Source organism: Ursus maritimus, unplaced genomic scaffold, assembly GCF_017311325.1.
Source record: "Ursus maritimus isolate PB19 unplaced genomic scaffold, ASM1731132v1 scaffold_7, whole genome shotgun sequence".
Taxonomy (NCBI): domain Eukaryota; kingdom Metazoa; phylum Chordata; class Mammalia; order Carnivora; family Ursidae; genus Ursus; species Ursus maritimus.
Window position 1 is genome coordinate 52,529,263 of NW_024426885.1, and position 23,152 is coordinate 52,552,414.

Here is a 23,152-nt window from a genome sequence, read left to right on the forward strand (position 1 = left end):
CCTGAGAGATATATACATCAGATGTCATGTTTTTTGTCCTATTAGTTTTTTCTTAGACTATTAAAGGACATTATAAAAAATACAATAAAATAAATATATTTAATTAGAGAAAGAATAGAGAAAACCCTAGGTAAGTATGATGGAAATAATTAGTGCTTAGATGAAAGTTTAGAGTACTTAGTATCCATATTAGAAAAAAGAAAGGTCCAAAATTAATAATCTAAGTTTCTACCTTAAGAAGCTTGAAAAGCCATACAATGGAGTATTACTCAGGAACAAGAGGGAATGAAGTATTGATACAAGCTACAAGATGGATATACCCTGAAAACATATACTAAATGAAAAATCAGTTACCAAGGACAATGTATGATTCCATATATATGAAATGTCTAAAATAGGCAAATCTAGAGAGAACAAAAGCGGATTAGTGGTTGCCTGAAGATTGGGTAATCAGAAAGTGATGGCTAAAGTGTATAGAATTTCCTTTTTGGATAATGAAAATGTTCTAAAATTGACTGTGATGATGAATACACAATTCTGTGAATGAACTAAAAGATATCAAATTGTACATTTTAAGTTGTGTTGTATAGTATGTGAGTTATAGTTCAATAAAAATGTTTTTCAAAGGTTAGAAAAAGAACAAATCAAAAGCAGAAGGCAACTTAACAATAAAGATCAGAAATAAATGAAATAGAAAACAGATCAACTGCAGAGAAATTAATGAAACCAAAAGCCAATTTCTTGAATAGATTGATAAAATTGCTAAGCCTCTAGCCAGAATGATAAAGAGCAGAGAAAAAGAAACAAATTACCAATATTGGGAATTTAAAAAGGGACATCACTACAGTTTCTACAGACATTAAAAGGATAATATTGGAATGTGATGAACATCTATACCAATAATTAGACAACTTACATGAACTGGACACTTTTTTTTTCTTTTTTTAAAGATTATTTATTTATTTGACAGAGAGAGAGAGAGAGAGAGACAGTGAGAGAGGGAACACAAGCAGGGGGAGTGGGAGAGGAAGAAGCAGGCTTCCCGCTGAGCAGGAAGCCTGACGCAGGGCTCGATCCCAGAACACTGGGATCATGACCTGAGCTGAAGGCAGACGCTTAACGACTGAGCCACCCAGGCGTCCCCTGGACACATTTCTTGAAAGGTACAAATTATCAAGAAGAAATGGTCTGAATAGCCCCATATGAAGTAAAGAAGTTGAATAATTAAAAACATTACCATCAAGCAAAGCTGGTGCCTAGATATCTTCAGTAGTAAATTCTATCAAACACATACAGAAGAATACCAACCCTATACAAATCCTGTCAGAAAATAGAGGAAGATAAAAGCTTTCTTACTCATTTAAGAAATAAGCATTACCCGGATTCTAAAACCACACAAAAACAATTTTAAAAAACTACGGATAAAAGCTCTTGTGATCACTGAAGCAAAATACCTTGCAAAATATTAGCAAGTCCACTTCAACAATAAATAAAAAGGTTAATATTCTATGACCGAGTTGTATTTCTCTCAGGAGCACAAGGTTGGCATGACATCCAAACTTCAATCTGTGAAATCTACCATGTTACCAGAAGGAGAGAGGCAAAATGATCACACGATTCAGTAGATGCAGATGGAACTTTTGACAAATTTCAATAGCATTTGTGCTTTAAAAAAATAAAGCAGTGCTCGCGTCAGCAGCACATATACTAAAATTGGAACAATACAGAGATTAGCATGGCCTCGTGCAAGGAGGACAGGCAAATTTGTGAAGTGTTCCATATTTTTTTAAAAAGATTTGACTTATTTGAGAGAGAGAGAGAGTGCGCCCACAAGTGGGAGAATAGCAGAGGGAGAAGGAGAAGCAGACTCCTGCTGAGCAGGGAGCTGGATGTGGGGCTCAATCCCAGGACCCTGGGATCATGACCTGAGTCGAAGGCAGACGTTTAACCAACTGAGCCACTCAGGCGCCCCAAGTGTTTCATATTTTTTAAAATGATTTCCAGTTCAAAACAAAATTTAAAGCAAACTAGCAATAGAAACTTGTTCAACTCAATAAAGGGCACTTATAAAAACCTTACTCTATCATCCTGTTTTCTCACTATATTTGGAATAAGGCAATAGTGTCTGCTTTCCCTTCTCCTGCTTAACACTGTGCTATGGTATGAATGTTTTTGTCCCTCCCCCACCAACTGATACCTTGAAATTATAATCCTAACTAATACCATATTATGATATTCATGGGTGGGGCCTCTGGGAGGTGATTAGGTCATAAGGGTGGAGCCCTTATGAAATGCATTATGATCTTATGAAAGATTCTACAGAGCTCCTTAGCCCCTTCCACCATGTGAGGACACAAGAACTCTGTGACCCAGATGAGGGCTCCCCTGACTACGTTGGCAGGTTGATCTCAGACTTCCAGACTCCCGAACTGCGAGAATAAATTTGATATTTTAAGCTACCTGGTCTGTGGTGTTTTGTTATAGCTGCCCAAATGGACTGCGACCTACTGTATGAAGATCTTAGTGCAATAAGGTAAGAAAAAGAAATAAAAGGCACATACATCGGACAGGAAGAAGTGGTCTTTATTCACAGGTGACATAATTGTGTTTGTAGAAAATCCTAGGGAATCTACATAAAAACTTTAAAACTAATATGGATTGGGGCTCCTGGCTGGCTCAGAAGAACACGTGACTCTTGATCTTGGGGTCATGAGTTCGAGTCCCATGTTGGGTATAAAGATTATACATACATACATATATACATATGTGTGTATGTATATATGTGTGTGTGTATATAAATAAAATAAACTTTATATATGTTATATATATAAAACATATATATAAAAACATATATATAAACATATGTATGTAAAATATACAATATATAAATAAATAAACTTAGGGCACCTGGGTGGTTCAGTAGGTAAAGTATCTGCCTTTCACCCAGGTCATGATCTCAGGGTCCTGGCATCAAGTCCCACACTGGGTTCCCTGCTCATCAGGGAGTCTGCTTGTCCCTCTACCTCTCCCCCTGCTCATGATCTCTCTCTCTCTCATGCTGTCTCTCAAATAAATAAAACCTTAAAATAAACTTAAAAAAAATTAGTACAGGGGCACCTGGGTGGCACAGTTGGTTAAGCACCTGACTCTTGGTTTCAGCTCAGGTTGTGATCTCAGCCTGGGATCGAGCCCTGTGTCGGGCTCCACACTGAGCTTGGAGTCTGCTTGGGATTCTCTCTTCCTCTCTGATCCCCCACCCCCACTCTCTCTCTCAAATAAATAAATCAATCTTAAAAAAAAAACTAGTATAGATTAACAAGAATATAAAGTCCATATATAAAAATCAATTTAAAATCAAATTTTAGAGGTGCCTGGGTGGCTCAGTCAGTTAAGCATCTGCCTTCGGCTCAAATCCTGATCCCAGGGTCCTGGGATTGAGCCTGCTCAGCAGGAAGCCTGCTTCTCCCTCTCCCTGCACCTCTGCTTACTTGTGCTCTGTCAAATAAATAAATAAAACCTTATAAAAATTGAACTTTATAAAAACAATGTGCATACAAGACCAAAAATGTTAAACTTAGAATTAAATCTAACAAAATTTGTGTTAGCTCTGTATTGAAAATTACAAAAAAAATCACTGAATATTTTTAAAAACCTTAGAGATATAGATCATATTTATGATTCAGATGACTCAATATTATTATCCCCAAATTCAACATAATCCTAGTCAAAATCCAAGCAAGTTTTTTTTCTAATCGACAAGCTCATTCTAAACTTTATATGTAGAAGAAAAAAAATTAGGAAAAAATGAACAAAGTTGGCAGTTTTACATGACCTGATTTAAAGACTTTATATGAAACAGTAGTTGAGATAGTGTGTATTGTTATAAGACATATAGATCAATGGAACCAAATACGAAGTCCAGAAGTGGATAAACACATATATAGTCAATTGATTCTTGACAAAGGACTCAAAGTAATTCAAAAGGAAATGTATAGCCTTTTCAACAAACATTATTGGAATAATTGGATATCTATCTTCCCACCTATCACCTGTGTAACTATCAAACCTCAAACTTTACCTCACACTAAACATACAGAAAAACCTGAAATGGATAATATACTTGACTGTGAATGGTAATACTATAAAAATTTAGAAAAAATATAAGAGAAAATCTTTGTGACCTTCGTGTTGGCAAAAATTTCTTAGGGCATAAAAAGCATTAACCACAAAAGAAAAAAATTTTTGATTTTATCAAGATTTAATGTTTCTGTCTTTGAAATATACCAAACAAAATGAAAAGATAAGTCACAGACCAGAAGTAAATATTTGCAAGATGTACCTGAAAAAGGATTTATACCTAGATTAATAAGATAGCCCGGTTTGAAAAAAGGGCAAAAGTTTTACAGACACTTCACCAAAGAAGATATATGAATGCCGAAAAAACATATTAAAAGATACTCAAGATCATTAGTCATCAGAGAAATGCAAATTGAAGTCAAATAAGATACCACTACACACCAAATAAAATTGAAAGAACTTAAAAGACTGACAATGCTATGTGTTGGTAAATATGTGGAGCCACTGGAACTTTCATATACTGCTGGTACAACTTCAAGATGGTACCTACACTTTGGGAAAAAGTTTCATAGTTCCTATAAATGTAAACATATGCTTTGCATATAACTCATCAATTTCATTCCTTGGTATTTACCCAAGAGAACTGAAAACATACCTACAAAGACTTGTATATGAATTTTCATAGCATTTTTCATGATAGTTAAAATCTAGAAACAACTTAGATTTACATCCACAGGAGAATGGATGAAGTGTGGTATATCCCTTTATCTCTCAGCAATAAAATGAATTAGTGATATATGCAACCACATGTATCAAACGCTGAAACATGCTGAGTTAAAGAAGCTAAATACATAAGAGTGAATGTTCTGATTAAACTTTTCCCCTACAATGTCATATAATCTATAGTGATTGAAAGTAGATTACTGTTTCTCAGAGGCAACAGTGGAATAGAGGGGTAGGGTAGGGATTGACCAGAAAGGGCACAAAGGACATTTTGGGGTGAAACTGCTCTCTATCATGGTGGTAGTTACTCAGGTGTATTCCTTTGTCAAAACTCTTATATGGTGTATTTAAAATATGTGTATTACATGTAAATTATCCCTCAATACATGTTTTAAAAATTAGCAAACTACTTGGCACAGGAAACTATAAATAAAAAAATATCCTAACCAGGTATCATCTATCCCAAGAATAAGGGATCAATATTTTAAAAATCTATTAATAAAGCCCAGTCTTAAAACATATAATATTAATTGTAGGGGAAAGGTGTATGACGTACGTTCCTGATTTAAAACAAACAAAGCTTTGAAAAATAGAAGTAGAGGGGACCTTTCTCAATCTCATTACGTTATCTACTACACGCCTCCAGTAAATACCACGTTTGATTGTAAAAGTTGTTTTAAAGCATTTCAGCTAATGTCAGAAGTAAATGTAGATGGAGCTTTTAGGCAACCGGCTTGGGCAGTGAAGACTTCAACGAGGCAAAATGGTCCACAGTGAAGCTCGGCGGGTGCAAACAGGCTTATTAAGTAACCGCCCTGGAAACAGCCACAGGCCCCAACCGACCAATCAGGATGCTTCCCACAGGAAGGTCAAAGGGCGTGCTAGCACTTCTTCCATTGACAATGTTTCCCAAGGGATTGCCCGGAGAACTGCAGAGTAGGGAGACGGGGAGACGCTAAGCGCACCTTGTCCCCCGGACACAGCGAGAGAACGCTCACATCCTTGTAAGTAACCCAGAAAAGGACCCCAAGACTGGCAGAGCCAGCTCCACGCTAAGCGCCGAGAAGAGGCCACATCAAAGAGGGAAGGAAGGGCGGAGGCCGGTGAGGAGCCAGACGGACCTCGGGCCTCTCTGCGGGAGGGATGGACCCACAAGCGCTGAGGCGGGAGACAGACCGACTGTCATACCAGGGAGCCCGCGTGAGGAAGAAGAATCCCCACAACATTTAGCTTTGAAACCCAGAGAGGCGGAATTTCAAGAGTTCTTACAACCAACAGGACTTAAAACTTGGAATTAAAAAGTCAGCAGGCTTGGCTCTGGGAGAGCTGGGAGGGCAAGAGGAAACTGAGTCCCTGCCCTTAAAGAGACAGCACAAAACAAGGCCTGCAGAGATACCGCACAGAAACAGCAGTCAGAAAAGTGCCTGCGGCATACAGGAGGGAGGGTTATTTACTAATCAAGGAGTGTGTCTGGAGGAGCAGAGACGGTTGGGAAACTGCTCCGGGAACGAAGGAGCTGGCAGACAGCACTTACCTTACCCTGCTCCCCAGCAGGAACACACAGCCACCTGTGGAAACCGGTGTGGCGCCACCATACACGACCTGACTTGCTTACACTAAGCGCTGCCTCCCCAGCTTTGGCAGATGGGCCCCTGCAGCCAGGGTTGCCTCAGTCCTGGCACCAAGGGTCCCCTCCCACAGAAGTCCTGAGCAAACCGTGCTAACACTGTGTATCCAAACTGCACGCCTGTATCCAAACTGCACACTTTGTGGGGCCTCCGTCCCAGTAGCAGCAAAGTCCCTTCTCCCAGGGGACCTGTGCACAAACCTTGCTAAAACCCCAAGTCCTGCCCCACACACTCTGTGCATCTGCCCCCTCTAATCTCTTGGCCAGAGCCCATTCAAAGGGGGGCCAAGGACCTGGCAGTGTGCAAGCGGGCCTGACAGGGCCGACACTACTCTGAAGTGCCTCCTGCGCTGGAGAGAGAGAAAGATATCCACACTTGCCAGCTGGAGGGGGAAAGATACCCACACACAGCAGCCCAACCGTGACCCCGAAAGCGGGCTGGGGGCAGACAGCTGGTCTGACTGCAGGCCCCACCCACCAACAAAGCTTCTCAGGGCACAACACAGGGAAAGCACCCTGCAATTTGGTGCTATTACATCTTTGCTAAATGCCTAGTTTGACTCCACTCAAGCCCAAGGCAGCCACAGACTGATCCACTAATACCACAGGGACCAAACACTGCTCGCAACAGGCAAAGAGAGCCACTGCCGAAGACTGGAGGAAAAAGCGGTTTGGTCACAACAGCAAGGTGCACCAGACACAGGCAGGAGACACTTCAGTAAACAGGGGACACTGCACTGCACAGCACGAGAGGATCTCTATAAGGCCACACCTTTCAAGAGCGGGAGACACATCTGACTTACATAACACACAGAAACAGGCAAACAAAATGAGCAGACAGGGAAATATGTTCCAAATGAAAGAACAGGACAAAACCACAGCGAGAGACTTAAGTGAAGCGGAGATTATACGCCTGAGAGACGATTTAAAGTAATAATCTTCAAGGTACTCAATGGACTTGAAAAAAGAGTGGAGGGCATCAGTGAGATCCTTAATGAGGAGATAAAGAATCAATCAGAGATGAAGAATACAGTAAATGAAATTAGATGGAATAAATGGTAGACTAGAGGAAGCAGAAAAATGGATCAGCAACCTGGAGGACACACTAATGAAAAGTAATCAACCTGAATGAAAAAAATTATGCAGCATAGAATAGACTCAGGGAACTCAGTGACTCCATCAAGCATAATAACATTTGCATTATACAGATCCTGGAAAGAGAAGAGAGAGAAAAAGAGCCAGAAAACTTAACTGAAGAGATAAAAGTGAAAACTACCCAAATCCAGGGAAGGAAACAGAAATTCAGATCCAAGAAGCAGAGATCCCCCAACAAAATCAACCAAAGGATGGGCACCTGGGTGGCTCAGGTGGTTAAGTGTCCAACTCTTGATTTTGGCTCAAGTCATGATCTCAGGATCATGAGATCAGGCCCTGCATCAGGCTTCACCACACTGGGCAGGGGGGGCATGGAACCTGCTTAAGATGCTCCTCCCTTTCCCTCTGTGGTCCCCTCTCCCCACTGTTGATGTACTCTAAATCAGTCAGCGACCAAAGGAGGTCCAACCGAAACACACAGCAACTGAAATAGCAAAAAGTAGTGATAAAGAATTTTAAAAGCAGGAGAAAAGAAAACAGTTACAGGGACGCCTGGGTGGCTCAGGTCATGATCCCGGGGTCCTGGGATAGAGCCCCGCATCGGGCTCCCTGCTCAGCAGGAAGCCTGCTTCTCCCTCTCCCACTCCCCTTGTGTTCCCTCTCTCACTGTCTCTGTCAAATAAATAAAGATTAAAAGAAAGAAAGAAGAAAGAAAGAAAGAAAGAAAGAAAGAAAGAAAGAAAGAAAGAAAGAAAAGAAAAGAAAAGTTACATAGAAGGGTACCCCATTAGACTATCAGCTGATTTTTTAGCAGAAATTCTGCAGGCCAGAAGAGAGTAAGTGGCATATTCTAAGTGCTAAAGGGAAAAAAATCTGCAGCCAAGGATACTCTATCCAGCAAGGCTATCATTCAGAATAGAAGGACAGATAAAGAGGTTCTAAACGAAAGTTAAATGAATTCATGACCACTAAACCATCGCTACAAGAAATGTTAAAGGGGACTCTGAGTGGAGAGGGAAGACCATAAGTAAGAGTAATAAAAGTAGGGAGCATAAAAGCAGCAAAAATAGGGGCACCTGGCTGGCCCAGTTGGTTAAGCATCTAACTCTTGATTTCAGCTCAGGTCATGATCTCAGGGTCATGGGATTGGCCCCAGGTCGGGCTCCACACTTAGCAGGGAGTCTGCTTGGGATTCTCTCTCTCCCTTTACCATTGCCCTTCCCCCACCCCAATGTGAGCTTTCTCTAAAATAAATAAAACTTTTTCAAAAGCAGTAAAAATAAGTATATCTGTAAAAATGAGTCAAGCAACTCACAAAATAAAAGGATGTAAAGTATGACACCATATACCTAAAATGTGCGGGGTGAAGAGTAAAAAAAGGATTCGAATTTAAGCGATCATCGACTTAATACAGACTACTCTATGCAGGAGATGCTATACACCAAATCCATTCTATGAGGCCAGCATTACCCTGAACCAAAACCGGATTAAGATACTGCAAAAAAAGAAAACTAAGACCAATATTGCTGATGAACATAGGTGCAAAACCCTCAACAAAATATAGCAAACCAAATCCAACAGCACGTTTAAAGAATCATTCACCACAATCAAGTGGAATTGATTCTGTATGCAAGGGTGATTCCATATTTGCAAATCAGTCAACATGACACATCACATCAATAAGAGAAAGGGTAAAACTATATGATCATTTCAATAGATTCAGAAGAAGTGTTTCAAAAAGTACAACAATCATTCATGATAAAATCCCTCAACAAGGGTACTGGCTGGCTCAGTTGGTGGAGCATGTGACTCTTGATCTTGGGGTTGTGAGTTTAAACCCCACATTGGGCTTAGGGCTTACTTTAAAAAAAAAAAAAAAAGCCTCGACAAAGTAGGTTTAGAGGGAATATACCTCAGATAATAAAAGTTACATATGATGGGCGCCTGGGTGGCTCAATTGGTTAAGCATCTGCCTTTGGCTTAGGTCATGATCCCAGGACCCTGGGATCGAGCCCCACATCAGGCTCCCTGCTCAGTGGAGAGCCTGTTTCTCCATCACCGTCTGCACCTCCCCCCTTCGCGTTCGTGCACACGCATGCACACACGTGCACTCTCTCTCAAATTAATAAATAAAATCTTTTAAAAAAAGCTACATATGAAAAACTCATAGCTACTATCATATCAATGGGGACAAACTGAGAGCTTTTCTCCTAATATAAGGAACAAAAGAAGAATGTCTACTCTCACCGCTTTTATCCAACATAGTAGTAAAAGTTCTAGCCACAGCAATCAGACAACAAAAAGAAAAAGCATTCAGGGCGTCTGGGTGGCTCAGTCATTAAGCGTCTGCCTTCGGCTCAGGTCATGATCCCAGGGTCCGGGATTGAGCCCGGCATTGGGCTCCTTGCTCAGTGGGGAGCCTGCTTCTCCCTCTCCCTCTGCCCCTGCTTGTATTCCCTCTCTCGTTGTCTCACTCTCTGTCAAATAAATAAATAAAATCTTTAAAAAAAAAATAAGCCTTCAAATTAGTAAGGAAGAAGTAAAACTTTCACTATTTGCAGATGACATGATTCTATATGTAGAAAACCCTAAAGATTCCACCAAAAAACTACTAGAACTGTTCAATGAATTCGGTAAGATCACAGGATACAAAAATCAATGTACAGAAATCTGTTGAATTTTTACACACCTTAATGCAGCAGAAAGAGAAATTAAGAAAATAATCGCATTTAAAACTGCACCCCCCAAAAAATAGAATACTGAAGAATAGGGGTCCCTGGGTGGCTCAGTGGGTTAAGCATCAGACTCTGGGTTTTGGCTCAGGTCATGATCTCACGGTCATGAGTTTGAGCCCCACGTTGGGCTCTGTGCTGAGCTGAGTGTGGAGTTGCTTTGGATTCTCTCTCTGTTCTTCCTCTGCTCTCCCCCTGCTCACACGCTTGTGCTCTCTCTCTCTCAAAAAATAAATGTCTGGGCGCCTGGGTAGGTCAGTCATTAAGCATCTGCCTTCAGCTCAGGGCGTGATCCCAGAGTCCTGGGATTGAGCCCCACATCGGGCTCCTTGGCTGGGAGCCTGCTTCTTCCTCTCCCACTCCCCCTGCCTGTGTTCCCTCTCTTGCTGGCTGTCTCTCTCTCCATCAAATAAATAAATAAATAAAATCTTTTAAAAATAAATAAATAAATAAATAAATAAATAAATAAATAAATAAAATTTAAATAAAAAGAATACCTAAGAATAAACTTAATCTGCTTTGAAGCAGGTATATGCATAGAAGATCTAAGAAAGTCTTAGAATCCTTAGCAAGGATGACAGAAGTTATTCCTCTCCTAAAGGCAGTTATTAAAAACTGGAGATGACCCCTACTTCAAATGTGAAGACAGCAACACAAGACTTTAAGGAACATGAAAAATCAAATAAACATGACAACACTAAAGGATCACAATAATCTTCCATTCACCAAGGATCCTAGGGAAGATGGGGGAGTAGAAGGACCCTAAGCTCACCCCGTCCCACGTTTACAACCAGACATCACTCAAGCTCGGTATATAAACCAAGAATTATCCAAAGATGGGCAGAACAAACTCCACAACTGGATGTAGATGAAAAAAGCTGCATCTGAGAGGTTAGGAAGGGCAGAAACAGTGGTCAGGAGCTGCCCCTAGGAGGGAGGGAGCTGTTGACAGAGAACAGGGAAAGCACCAGGGAGCCCACGTGGGAAGGCAAATCCTCATATTGTCTGGCCTTGAAAACTAGAGGGGCTGAATTCTGTGAGTTTGTAAACCAGCTGGACTTGGAGCCTGGAGCTTTAAAAGTCAGCTGACTTGGCATGGGGAAGCCTGCAAGATGAGTGACAGCTGAGTCCTCACCCGTGAGAGACAATAGTCCATGGAGAGGCAACACAGAAGGTCAAGTTTGCATAACACCTGGGACGGATGGGAAGGAGATCTGTTTATATGGAATTTGGAGCATGTACGGGGACTTCTCCAGGAACAAAGGAGCTGGCAGGAGCCATTTTCCTTCTTGCCCCCGCCCCCAGCATAAACAGAGAGCCGCCTGCAGGACGCAGCACAGCACGGACACTTGCTACCTAACCTGCCCGCAGAGCACCCGCCCACGAGTTCTCCTGAGAACGCGCCCACTCCAGCCCGCAAGGGGTCAGTGCAAAGTTTGTTAATGCCACGTGTGCCTTGCCCAACCACGGCATGCCACGCCCCCAGCCGCCGCGCTTTGAGGAATCGAGCCTAGGACTAGTGGTTCAGCACAAATTATGCTAACGCTGCCACCCTGCCCCAGAGCCCTCCTGTGGCCTCACCCCCTCAGAGCTGGACTGCGCGGGTCTCACTAACACCAGAGAGCAAGCACAGCCGACAGTAGGCAGAGTCAGTGCAGACATCTGGACTGAAAGCAAAAGTGACTCAAACAAAGTAGGACTCAAGCAACATAGGAGACGCCCCTGAAGCGGCAAGTTTCTGATAAACAGGGGACACGGGAGCGTAGGGCACTACAGAACCTCCCCTTCGTAAAGCCACTACTTTCAAGAGCAGAAGGTGTAGCCGATTTTCCTAAGCACAGAAACAGACACGGCAAGGCAGACAAGACAGAATGATATTCCCAAATTAAAGAACAGGACAAAGCCGCAGCGGGAGATCTAAGTGAACAGAAATAAGTAACATACTGATAAAGATTTGAAGTAATGACTATAAAGATACTCAGTGGAGTTCAGAAAAGGGTGGAGGACATCAGTGAGACCTTGACAGATATAAAAATAACACATCAGAGATGATGAATTCAATAAATGAAATTAAAAATACAACAGATGGAATAAATAGTAGGCTACAGGAAGCAGAGGAGCCAAGAGCTCCATCTTCAAGCAATTCTTCCAGGACTAGAAATGAGGGTGGGCATCTCCCTGTCCCCCGCCTCCATCCTGCTTTCTCTTCTCCGGCTGCCTGATCGGTGCTGAGGTGTCCCCATGGATGTGCAATAAAGGAGACTAATGCTTTCCCAGAAAAAAAAATAAAGGGGACAATGCGACAAGAAGACATAACAATTGTAAATTCTTATGCATCCAACATGGGAGCACCCAAATACATAACACAGTTAATTACAAACATAAAGGAACTAATTGATAGTAATACAATAATAGTAGGGGACTTTGATATCCCACTGACATTGATGGACAGATCATCCAAACAGAAATTCAGAAAGGGAACAGGGGCTTTGAGTGACATGCTGGACCAGACAAGATGGATTTAGCAGATATATTCAGAACACTCCCTCCTAAAACAGCAGAATAGACATTCTTTTCAATTGTACGTGGAATGTTCTCCAGAATAGATCACATATTAGGCCACGAAACATGCCGCGACAAATTAAAAAAGACTGGTCATACCGTGCATTTTTTCTGGCCACAACGCTCTGAATCTAGAAATCAACCACAAGAAAAAATCCCGAAAGGCCACAAATACATGGAAGTTAAATAACATGCTACTAATCTATGAATGGGTCAACCAAGAAATCAAAGAGGAAATCAAAAAGTACATGGAAACAAGCACAAATAAAAACACAATGGTCCAAAACCTTTAGGAAGCAGCAAAAGTGGTTCTGAGGGAAGTTGATAGCAATACAGGCCTACCTCAAGAAGCAAGAAAAATCTCAAATAAACAGCCTAACCTTACCTCTAAAGGAGATAGAAAAAGAAGCCAAACAAAACCCCAAGCCAACGGAAGGAAGGAGATAATACAGATTAGAGGAAAATAGATGATTAGAAATTAATAAAACAACAGAACAGAGCAATGAAACTAAGAGCTGGTTCTCTGAAAGATCAACAAAATTAATAAACCTCTAGTCAGACTCAAAGGACTCAAACAAAATCACAAACGAAAGAGGAGACGAACCACTACAGAAATGCAAACAATTCTAAGAGAATGTCATGAAAAACTGTGTCAGCAAATGAGATAACCTAGGAGAGATGGGTAAATTCCTAGAAATATAACCTACCAAAGCTGAAGCAGAAAAAACTAGAATATTTGAACAGACTAATTATCAGCAAGGAGATTGAATCAGTAATCTCGGTAATCAGAAAACTCCCAGCAAACGAAAGCCCAGGACCAGAGTTTCACGGGTGAGTTTTACCAAGCATTTAAAGTGGTCAACACCCATTCTTCTCCAACTATTCCAACACATAGCAAGAAAACTCAAATACATTGTATAAGGCCAGTATCACCCTGATGCCAAAACCAGATAAAGATACCACAGGAAAAAGAAAGAGAGAGAGAGAGAGAGAGAGAACTACAGGTCAGTATCTCTGATGAACACGGATGCAAAAGTCTTCAACAAAATACTAGCAGATGGAATCCAAAGATACATTTAAAAAAACTCATTCACCCCATGATCAGGTGGGATTTATTCCTGGCATGCAAGGGTGCCTCAATATTTGCAAATCAATCAACACGATACATCACATTAATATGAAGATAAAAAACATATGATCATTTCAATAGACACAGGAAATACGTTTGATAAAGTACAACATTGTTTGTGATAAAAGCCCTCAACAAAGGAGGTTTAGAGGGAACATACCTCAACACGATAAAGGCCATATATGAAAAACTTACAGCTAATATCATACTCAATGGGGGGAAAACTGAGAGCTTTCCTCGTAACATCAGGAACAAGAAAGGATGTCCATTCTCACCACTTTTATTCAACATAGTACTGGAAGTCCTAGCCACAGCAATCAGACAACAAAAAGAAATAAAAGGCATCCACACTGGTAAGGAGGAAGTAAAATTTTCACTATTTGCGGATGACATGATACTATATGTAGAAAACCTGAAAGACTCCACCAAATGACTACTAGAACTGTTAAATGAATTCAATAAAGTTGCAGGATACAAAATCAATGTGCAGAAATCTGTTGAATTTCTATACAATAATAAAGCAACAGAAAGAAAAAGAACACAATTCCATTTAAAATTGCACCAAAAAAATAATAAGATACTTAGGAATAAAACTAACCAAAGAGGTGAAAGATCTGTATTCAGAAAATTATAAAACACGGATGAAAGAAATTGAAGATGACACAAAGAAATGGAAAGGCATTCCATGTTCATAGATGGGAAGAACAAATATTGTTAAAATGTCTATACTACCAAAAGTAATCCACAGATTGTAATACCTAACAAAATACCACCATTCTTCACAGAACTAGAACAAATAATCCTTAAATTTGTATACAACCACAAAAGACCCCAAATAGCCAAAGCAATATTGAAAAAGAAAAACAAATCTGGAGGTATCACAATTCCAGATTCAAATTATACTACAAAGATGTAGTCATAAAAATAGTATGGTACTGGCACAAAAATAGACACATAGGTCAATAGAACAGAACAGAAAGCCCAGAAATTAACCCACAATTAAATGCCAATTAACCTACCACAAAGCAGGACAGAATACGAAGTGGGATAAAGACAGTCTCTTCAACAATCAGTGTTGGGGAAACTGCACTACAACGGGCAAAGAATGAAACTGAACCACTTTCTTACATCATACATAAAAATAAACTCAAAATGGATTAAAGACTTAAACGTGAGACCTGAAACTGTAAAAATCCTATATGAGAGCACAGACAGGTTTATTACTTAAAAGACCTGGAAATTACACAGCACACCTAGGCCCACACAGCGAGTGAGGTTACAGGTAGAGAGCGCCAGAGGGTTCACCGGCCTGAGGTTCTGCTTTTATTGACTTGACGGTGGGGACCTGGGGTTTCACAGGCTTACTATTCATTGGTGAATTTAAAACATAAGAGCCAGGGGGTGTCTGGGTGGCTCAGTGGGTTAAGAGTCTCCCTTCAGGGGGCACCTGGGTGGCTCAGCCTTTAAGCGTCTGCCTTCAGCTCAGATCACGAGCCCAACGTCCTGGGATCGAGCCCACATCGTGCTCCCTGCTTGATGGGAACCCTGTTTCTCCCTCTCCCACTCCCCTTGCTTGTGTTCCCTCTCTCGCTCTGTCAAATAAATAAATAAAATCTTTTAAAAAAATATCTAAAATATGTTAAGAACTTATACAATTCAACACCCCCCAAAAATCCAATTAAATACAGGCAGAAGACGTGAACATTTTTCCAAAGATGACACCCAGATGTGCAACAGACCAAAACATGCTCAACATCACTCCTCATCAGGGAAATACAAAACTATGATAGATACCACCTCACACCTGTCAGAATGGCTAAAATCAACAACACAAGAAACAACAGGTACTGGTTGCACTGTTGGTGGGAATGCAAACTGGTACAGGCATTCTGGAAAACAGTATGGAGGTTCCTCAAAAAGTTAAAAATAGAACTACCCTACAATCCAGCCATTGCACTACTGGGTATTTACCCAAAGATACAAACACGAATTCAAAGGGTTATATGCAACCCTGTATTTAGAGCGGCTTCATTTACAATAGCCAAGATACAGAAGCAGCCCAGCCCATGTGCAAGGACATGGATAGAGCTAGACAGTATAATGCTAAGTGAAGGAAGTCAGGCAGAGAAAGGTAAATACCATATGATCTCACTCGTATGTGAAATTTAAGAAACAAAATAAACAGTAAAGGGAAAAAAAGAGAGAAAAAAACAACCCAAAAAACAGACTCTTAATTATAGAGAACAAACTGCTGGTTACCACAGGGGAGGTGGGTGGCAGGATGGGTGAAACTGGTGATGGGGATTGAGGAGTGCACTTGTCATGATGAGCACTGTGATGTATGGAGTTTTTGAATTACTATACTGTGCACCTGAAACTCATATAACACTGTATGTTAACTATACTGGCATTAAATAATAAAAAAAGATTTGGCCACATGCAAAAAAAATCTTCTAGTAACCAACCTCAAAGACATCGATATCTGTGATTTACTTAATAAAGAAATCAGGGGTGCCTGAGTGACTCAGTCGGTTGAGTGTCCCACTCTTGATTTTGGCTCAGGTAATGATCTCAGGATTATGAGATTGAGCCCATGTCAGGCTCCGTGCTCAGGGTGGATTCTGCTTGAGATTCTCTCTCTCTCTGCCCCTCACCACCACCACTCCACCCCCAGCTTGCATGCACATGTGTGCTCTCCCTCTGTCAAATAAATAAATAAGCTTTAATTTAAAAAAAGAAAAAGAAAATAAATCAAAAGAACTGTTTCAAGGTTGCTCAATGAGCTACATGAAAACACAGAAAGACAATTCAATGAAATCAGAAAAAATACAGGAACAAAATAAGAAGCATAAGAAAGACAGAAGTCATAAAAAGAACCAAACAGAAAATCTGGAGCTGAAGAATACGAGTAAGATGAAAACTACAATAGAGAACACCAACAACAAAATGGGTCAAAAAGGAAAAAAACCAAAAACTGTGTGAATAAAAAAAAAAGTGTGAATTACAAGATAGGACTTTTGAAATTATCCAGTCAGAAGAGAAGAATAGAGAAAGCCAACTTAATCTATGGGATAACATCAAAAGACACAATTAGTGCATTTTTAGAGTCCCAGAAAGAGAAGAGAGGGAGAAGGCATCAGAAAGCTTATTTAAAGAAATAGAAGGAACTCCCCAGATCTGGGTGGGGATAATATCTAAGTTCATGAAGCTCATAGGTCACCAAAGAAACTCATCTTAACATGGAGAGATCTTCACTCTTACACATTCGATCAGATGGACTTAACACACATATATAGAACATTCCATGCAAAAAAAAAAAAAACACACCAAGCAAACAAAAAACAAACAAACAAAAAAACCCCATCCAGGATACACAAGTGCACATGGTACATTCTCCAGGAAAGATAATATGTTAGACCACAAAACAAGTCTTAATAAATTAAAGAAGACTGAAATTATATCAAGAATCTTTTTTGATCTCAACAGTAAACTAGAATTACAAGAAAAACCAATTAGAAGGAAAAAAATTCACAAATATGTGGAAATTAAACAACATGCTACTGAACACCCAATGAGTCAAAGAACATATCAAAAGAGAAATAATAAATACCTCAAGACAAATGAAGCCAAAATACAACATACTGAAACTTAAGGGATGCGGCAAAAGCCATTCAAAAGGGAAGTTCACAGTGATAAATGACTACATTAAGAAAAGAAAGGGGGAGGGAAAAAAGATGGTGGAGGAGTAGGGGACCCCTTTTTCAGCTGGTCCCCTGAGTCAAGCTGGATAGGTACCAGACCATCCTGAAAACCCATGAAATCAGCCTGAGACGCAGGAAGATACATCTGGATCTCTACAAACGAACATCTTCAGTGTGAACATTGAGGTACGAAGCGGGGAGCCATGAAACCGCGCACAGATATCGGAAGATAAACGGAAGGGGGAGGGAGCCGCTGCGTTCGGCGCCGGGAAGCAGTAGCCACCTGCACAGGGGAGCGGGCGGACTCCTGGACCGGCACCCGCGAGACAGCGGACTGAGACCGTGAGCCGGGGAACGCGTGCGACCAGGCTGACAACCGGAGCTCTGGAGCGCGCATCAACCACACTGAAACAGGGAGCTGGGGAGCACGTGCGGGAACTGGGGGCGGCTGGCGGTGTCAGAAGCACAAAGGACAGAGATGCGCTGGCCCTGGAAATGAGGGCTGGGACACCGGCTGTGGGGCGCACATCCCGGGATGCTGCAGGGTTTTTAGCAGCACCGACAGACAGAGTTAAAGAGGCCAGGAGAGCTCAGTGGAGAGCGGACTGCGATCCCTCTGTTCTGAGACAGAGGCTGGGATTCAGCCACTGCTGCTCTCTCAGAAGAGCCACAGAAAACCTCCAGGAAAGCCATCAGAGAACAAAAGCCCAGAAATACCAGCTCACATTGTGCCAATCTCCATCCCCCCTCGCAGGGGACAGGGCGACTCTACCCAAACAGGGTTTCCTGAATATCAGTGCGGCAGGCCCCTCCCCCAGGTGACAGGCTGAAAAATCAAGAAGCCCACATCCCTAAGGTCCCTATAAAACAAGTGCACACTGCCTGGGTCCTGCTCAATAATTTGGGCCCTGGGCATCCCCACAACCTCTCCTCATCAGAATGAGGAGGAAGAGAAATCCCCCCCAGCAAAGAAAAGATAATGAGTCTGTGGCCTCTGTGATGGATATGAGTTATAGCTATATGTCAAAAGTGGGATTCAGAGTAACAATGGTCAAGATGATGTGTAGACTTTAAAAAATAAAAAACTATTTATTAAAAAATATATAGAATCTCTAAGGGCGGAAATGAGAGCAAATCTGGCAGAAATTAAAAATGCTATGAATCAAATGCAGTCAAAACTAGATGCTCTGACGGCCAGGGTAAATGAGGCAGAAGAATGAATTAGTGAATTGGAGGATGGGATGGTAGAAGAGAAAGTTAAAACAGAAACTTGGCTCAAAAAAATCCTATCTCAAGAATGTAGATTATGGGAGATTACTGACTCAATGAAATGTTCCAATGTCAGAATTACCGGTATCCCCGAGGGGGTGGAGAAAGAGAGGTCTAGAAGAGATATTTGAACAAATTGTAGCTGAGAACTTCCCTAATCTGGCAAAGGAAATAAGCATTCGTGTCCAAAAAGCAGAGAGGAACCCTCCCAAGGTCAATCACAGCAAACCTACACCACGTCACATCATAGCGCAATTCGCAAATACTAGATCCAAGGATACTGTATTGAATGCAGCCAGGGCGAAGAGGTTCCTTATGTACAGAGGTAAAAATATCAGAATAACATCAGACCTGTCTACACAGACCTGGCAAGATAGGAAGGGTTGGCAGGGTATTTTCAATCCTTTATCCAGAAAAGTTGTCATTCAGAATTGATGGAGAGATAAGGCCCTTCCAGGATCGGCAGAAACTGACTGAATTCGTAACCACCAAACCAGCCCTACAGGAGACATTAAGGGGGGAGAGGTTCTATAAAAGTAAAAAGGCCCCAAGAGTGATACAGAACAGAAATTTACAATCTATAGAAACAAAGACTTAACAGGCAACATGACATCATTAAAATCATCTCTCAGAATAATCGCTCTCAATGTGAATAGCCTAAATGCTCCCATAACACGCCACAGGGTTGTAGATTGGATAAAAAGACATGACCCATCCATTTTCTGTCTACAAGAGCCTCATTTTGAACCTAAAGATACATCCAGACTGAAAGTGAAGGGATGGAAAACAATTTTTCCAGACAGGGTTCCTATAGATTTGCCTATTGGACATTTTGCATAAGTGGAATCATGTAATTGTGGCCTTTTTCTGTGCTCCTCTCACTGAGTGTCGTGTTTTCATGTTCATCCACGTCGCACCGTTGATCAGTGTTTCATTTCTTTTGTTGTCAGTAAATATGATGAACATTTAGGTTTTTCCCACTTTTCGGTGTTATGAAAATGCCACGGCAAACATTACTTTGTGTGGACAATATGTTTTCATTTCCCGAGGAATAAAACTTCTAGTTTGTATCTGACTCTGTTTAACATTTCGAGGAGCTACCACTGTTTTCCAAAAGTGGTGGCATAATTTTACATTCCCCACAGCAAATGTATAATGGTTCTGATTTTTCCGCATCCTCTCCCCCAATTTGTTATAATCTTTTTGATTGCAGCCATCCTAGTGAGTATGAAGCGGTATCTCATGGCCATTTTGGTTTGCTCTCCCTAGTAATTCACTATAGTCGGTCAGCTCTTCCTGTGCTTATTGGCCGCCTCATATGTCTTCCCTTCCAAATACCTTCTCCGCGTCTGTGGCTTGTCTTTCACTTTCTTTTCTTTCTTTGTTATAGGATTTATTTATTTATTTATTTATTTATTATTTATTTATCAGAGAGTGGAGGAGAGAGAGAGCATGAACAGGGACGTGGCAGGCAGAGGAAGAGGAGAGTTGGTGACTCCTGCTGAGCAGGAACCCAATGAGGACTCGTCCCAGGACCCTGGGATCATGACCTGAGTGGAAGGTAGGACGCTGATCGCACTGGAGCCACCCAAGTGTCCCTTCTTTCACTTTCTTGATTGTATTCTTTGAATAGCCAAAAGTTTTTAATTTTGATGACATCTGTCTATCTTTTTTTTTTTTAGGTGAAATTCACATTTCCATCTTAAAGTGCACAGTTCAGCGACATTCAGTACTTTGATAATGTTGTGCGACCATTGCCTCTGTCTACTTCCAAAACACTTTCATCACCCTCCAAAGGGAGACCAAATGCCCATTAAGCATACTCTTCCTCCCAACCCTGGCAACCACTAATCTGCTTGCTCTAGGGATTACCTATTCTGGGTATTTGAATAAATGGAATCATACAATATATATCATTTTTGTGACTGCCTTCTTCACTTAACATAGTATTTTCAGTGTTCAGTATGTTGTAGCAGGTATCAGTACTTCATTTTTTTATGCTGAATACTATTCCATTCTCTGATGTTTATTCATCCATCCATGATGGACATTTTGGCTGTTCATCCTCTTGGCTACTGTGAAGAGTGCTGCTGTGAACATGGTGTGCAAATATTTGTTTGAATATCTGTTTTCAATTCTTTTGGGCAGATACAAGATAATTGCTTGGGTCATAGCAGTGCCTGCTGGAACTGTTGAGGAAACCATTCAGCTGTGTTCTTCAGCAGCTGAACCATTTTCCACTCCCACCAGCACTGCCCAAGGGTTCCCATTTCTTCACGTCCCGCAGTCTCACTGCACTGCATCCAGGTGTGGATTGTATATTCTTCTCCTGGTTGGAACAATCTTGAAGGCCTGGTTTCTTCACTCTGATAATTCACAGCCACTGTCTGAATGTTTTCCTTTCCTCATTCCTCCCTAATTTCTCCTCCTAGGCCTCATATTACAAATTTTTAAACTCTCTAACTCTGTCCTTGTATATCTTAACCTCTCTTTACATTTCCATCCTTTTTTTCTCTCGCACTGAATTTTGACAGCTCTTCAAGTTGATTTTCCATTTCACTAATTTCTCTAGGTTCACTAATCTGCTATTTAACCCAATCACTGAGATTTTTCTTTCAGTGACTATAATTTCTCACTTCTTGGAATCCTATTTGATTCTTTCTTTAATCTGCATATTCATTTTCACTTCGAGTTCTGCCTTTTTATTATGTTTTCTAGTCCTTCTTTTTCTTTCTTTAATATCAAACATTCTTGTTTTATTATTTTAGTCTCCAGTTTTGGGGGTGTCTAAGTCAGTTTTTGCTACCTGCTGAGTTCCTCATATTGGGTTATCTTTTCCTTATGGCGTACACTATTCTGTAGAGACTTCAACTTCAGGAGGGCATGATGTTTCTAAAGGAATTCCTGGGCTCCGAGTCAGTACTACAGAGCTGTTCCTCAGTTACCTTTGCTGTGGCTCCAAGAGTCTTAAGATTCTGTAAACACTAGTATTTTGTTAATTTCTCAGCTTGGAGCTCTCACACCAGGCCAACTGTATAGTTCAAATTCCTCACCTGTGAATAGAATATGTTTGGAGTAGTGATTTAAATTTAAAATAAATTTTTTATTATTAACAAAGAATGCTTCAGGGGTACAGGTCTGTGATTCATCAGTCTTAGCAAATGGAGTAGTGATTTTTTGGTGGGTGCCTTTATTCTGCCTTCAGCTCAGCCCTGCAAGGGTGGAAACCATCCTCTACTTTTGGAATATTGATAGATCTTTTCTAATCCATTTAAACAGACTGGGCAGCTCCTCGGCTCTAAGCTTTATACAGACTAATCAGTTCCAAATTCCATCTCTTACAAGTGAAAGCTACCCCTTCCTCTCTTTGTATGAGTACTTTTAATAGTTTTAAATATTTAAATATTTATTTATTTATTTGAGAGAGAGAGAGAGAAAGAGCAAAGCAGGGGGAAGGGCAGAGAGAGAGGGAGAAGCAGGCTCCCAGCAGAGCAAGGAGCCTGATGAGAGGCTCGACTCAGGACCCTGGGATCATGACCTGAGCCAAAGGCAGATGCTTAACTGGACTGGACCACCCAGGCGCCTCTGTATGAGTATTAAAACCCATTCTTCAGCCCTGAATCTACATATGTTCCAGACTAAAACTCCAAGGTTTTTAGGCATCAGCCCTGCTCACCACTTTGGCACTGTTATTCCCTTTCAACTGGAACTTACAGGTTTCCCTTTATTCCATTCGAGCTGAGGGTGTACATTTTTTAGTGTTTTTTTCACCCAACATTTCTTATTTGTGATGGAGAGGAACTGTGTTATTGATGGAGTCTGGCCAGCTCCACCAGTAACCCTTTAGCCATAACTTTGCAAAGTTCTTGGAATGTAACCTTACCACCACAAGGTAGCCAACTCTACTTCGTATGTGCACATGCGGGTGTGTGTGTGTGTGATGAGAGAGAGAGAGAGAATTACCAATCTTTGCGGAATGGGTAAATGTATTAAATAATGTTAGTAATCAAATGTACACATAATGAAAATAATCACCCTATGGCATAGATTGAATGTGAATTGTCTCTTGTAGATAAGATGATTATGGTGATTTTATTTTTCTTTGGATTGGTCTTTACAAAATGTCCTACACATACTAGCTTTAGAGAAATTAGAGGGAAATTTTTCAGAAGAAAGCAATGTGTAAATTTTGTGATAATACTTATCTCTTTAGTAATTTTTGCTGAGAAAGAGCTTT

At 41.0% G+C, this 23,152-nt stretch overlaps 1 non-coding gene across 1 annotated transcript; it reads left to right on the forward strand.

The window, feature by feature from the left end:
- Window positions 1-1,683: 1,683 nt before the first annotated feature.
- LOC121101364 lies at window positions 1,684-1,786 on the forward strand. Its single transcript, XR_005833358.1, has one exon. It is a non-coding gene; the product is annotated as a U6 spliceosomal RNA (small nuclear RNA).
- Window positions 1,787-23,152: the final 21,366 nt, after the last annotated feature.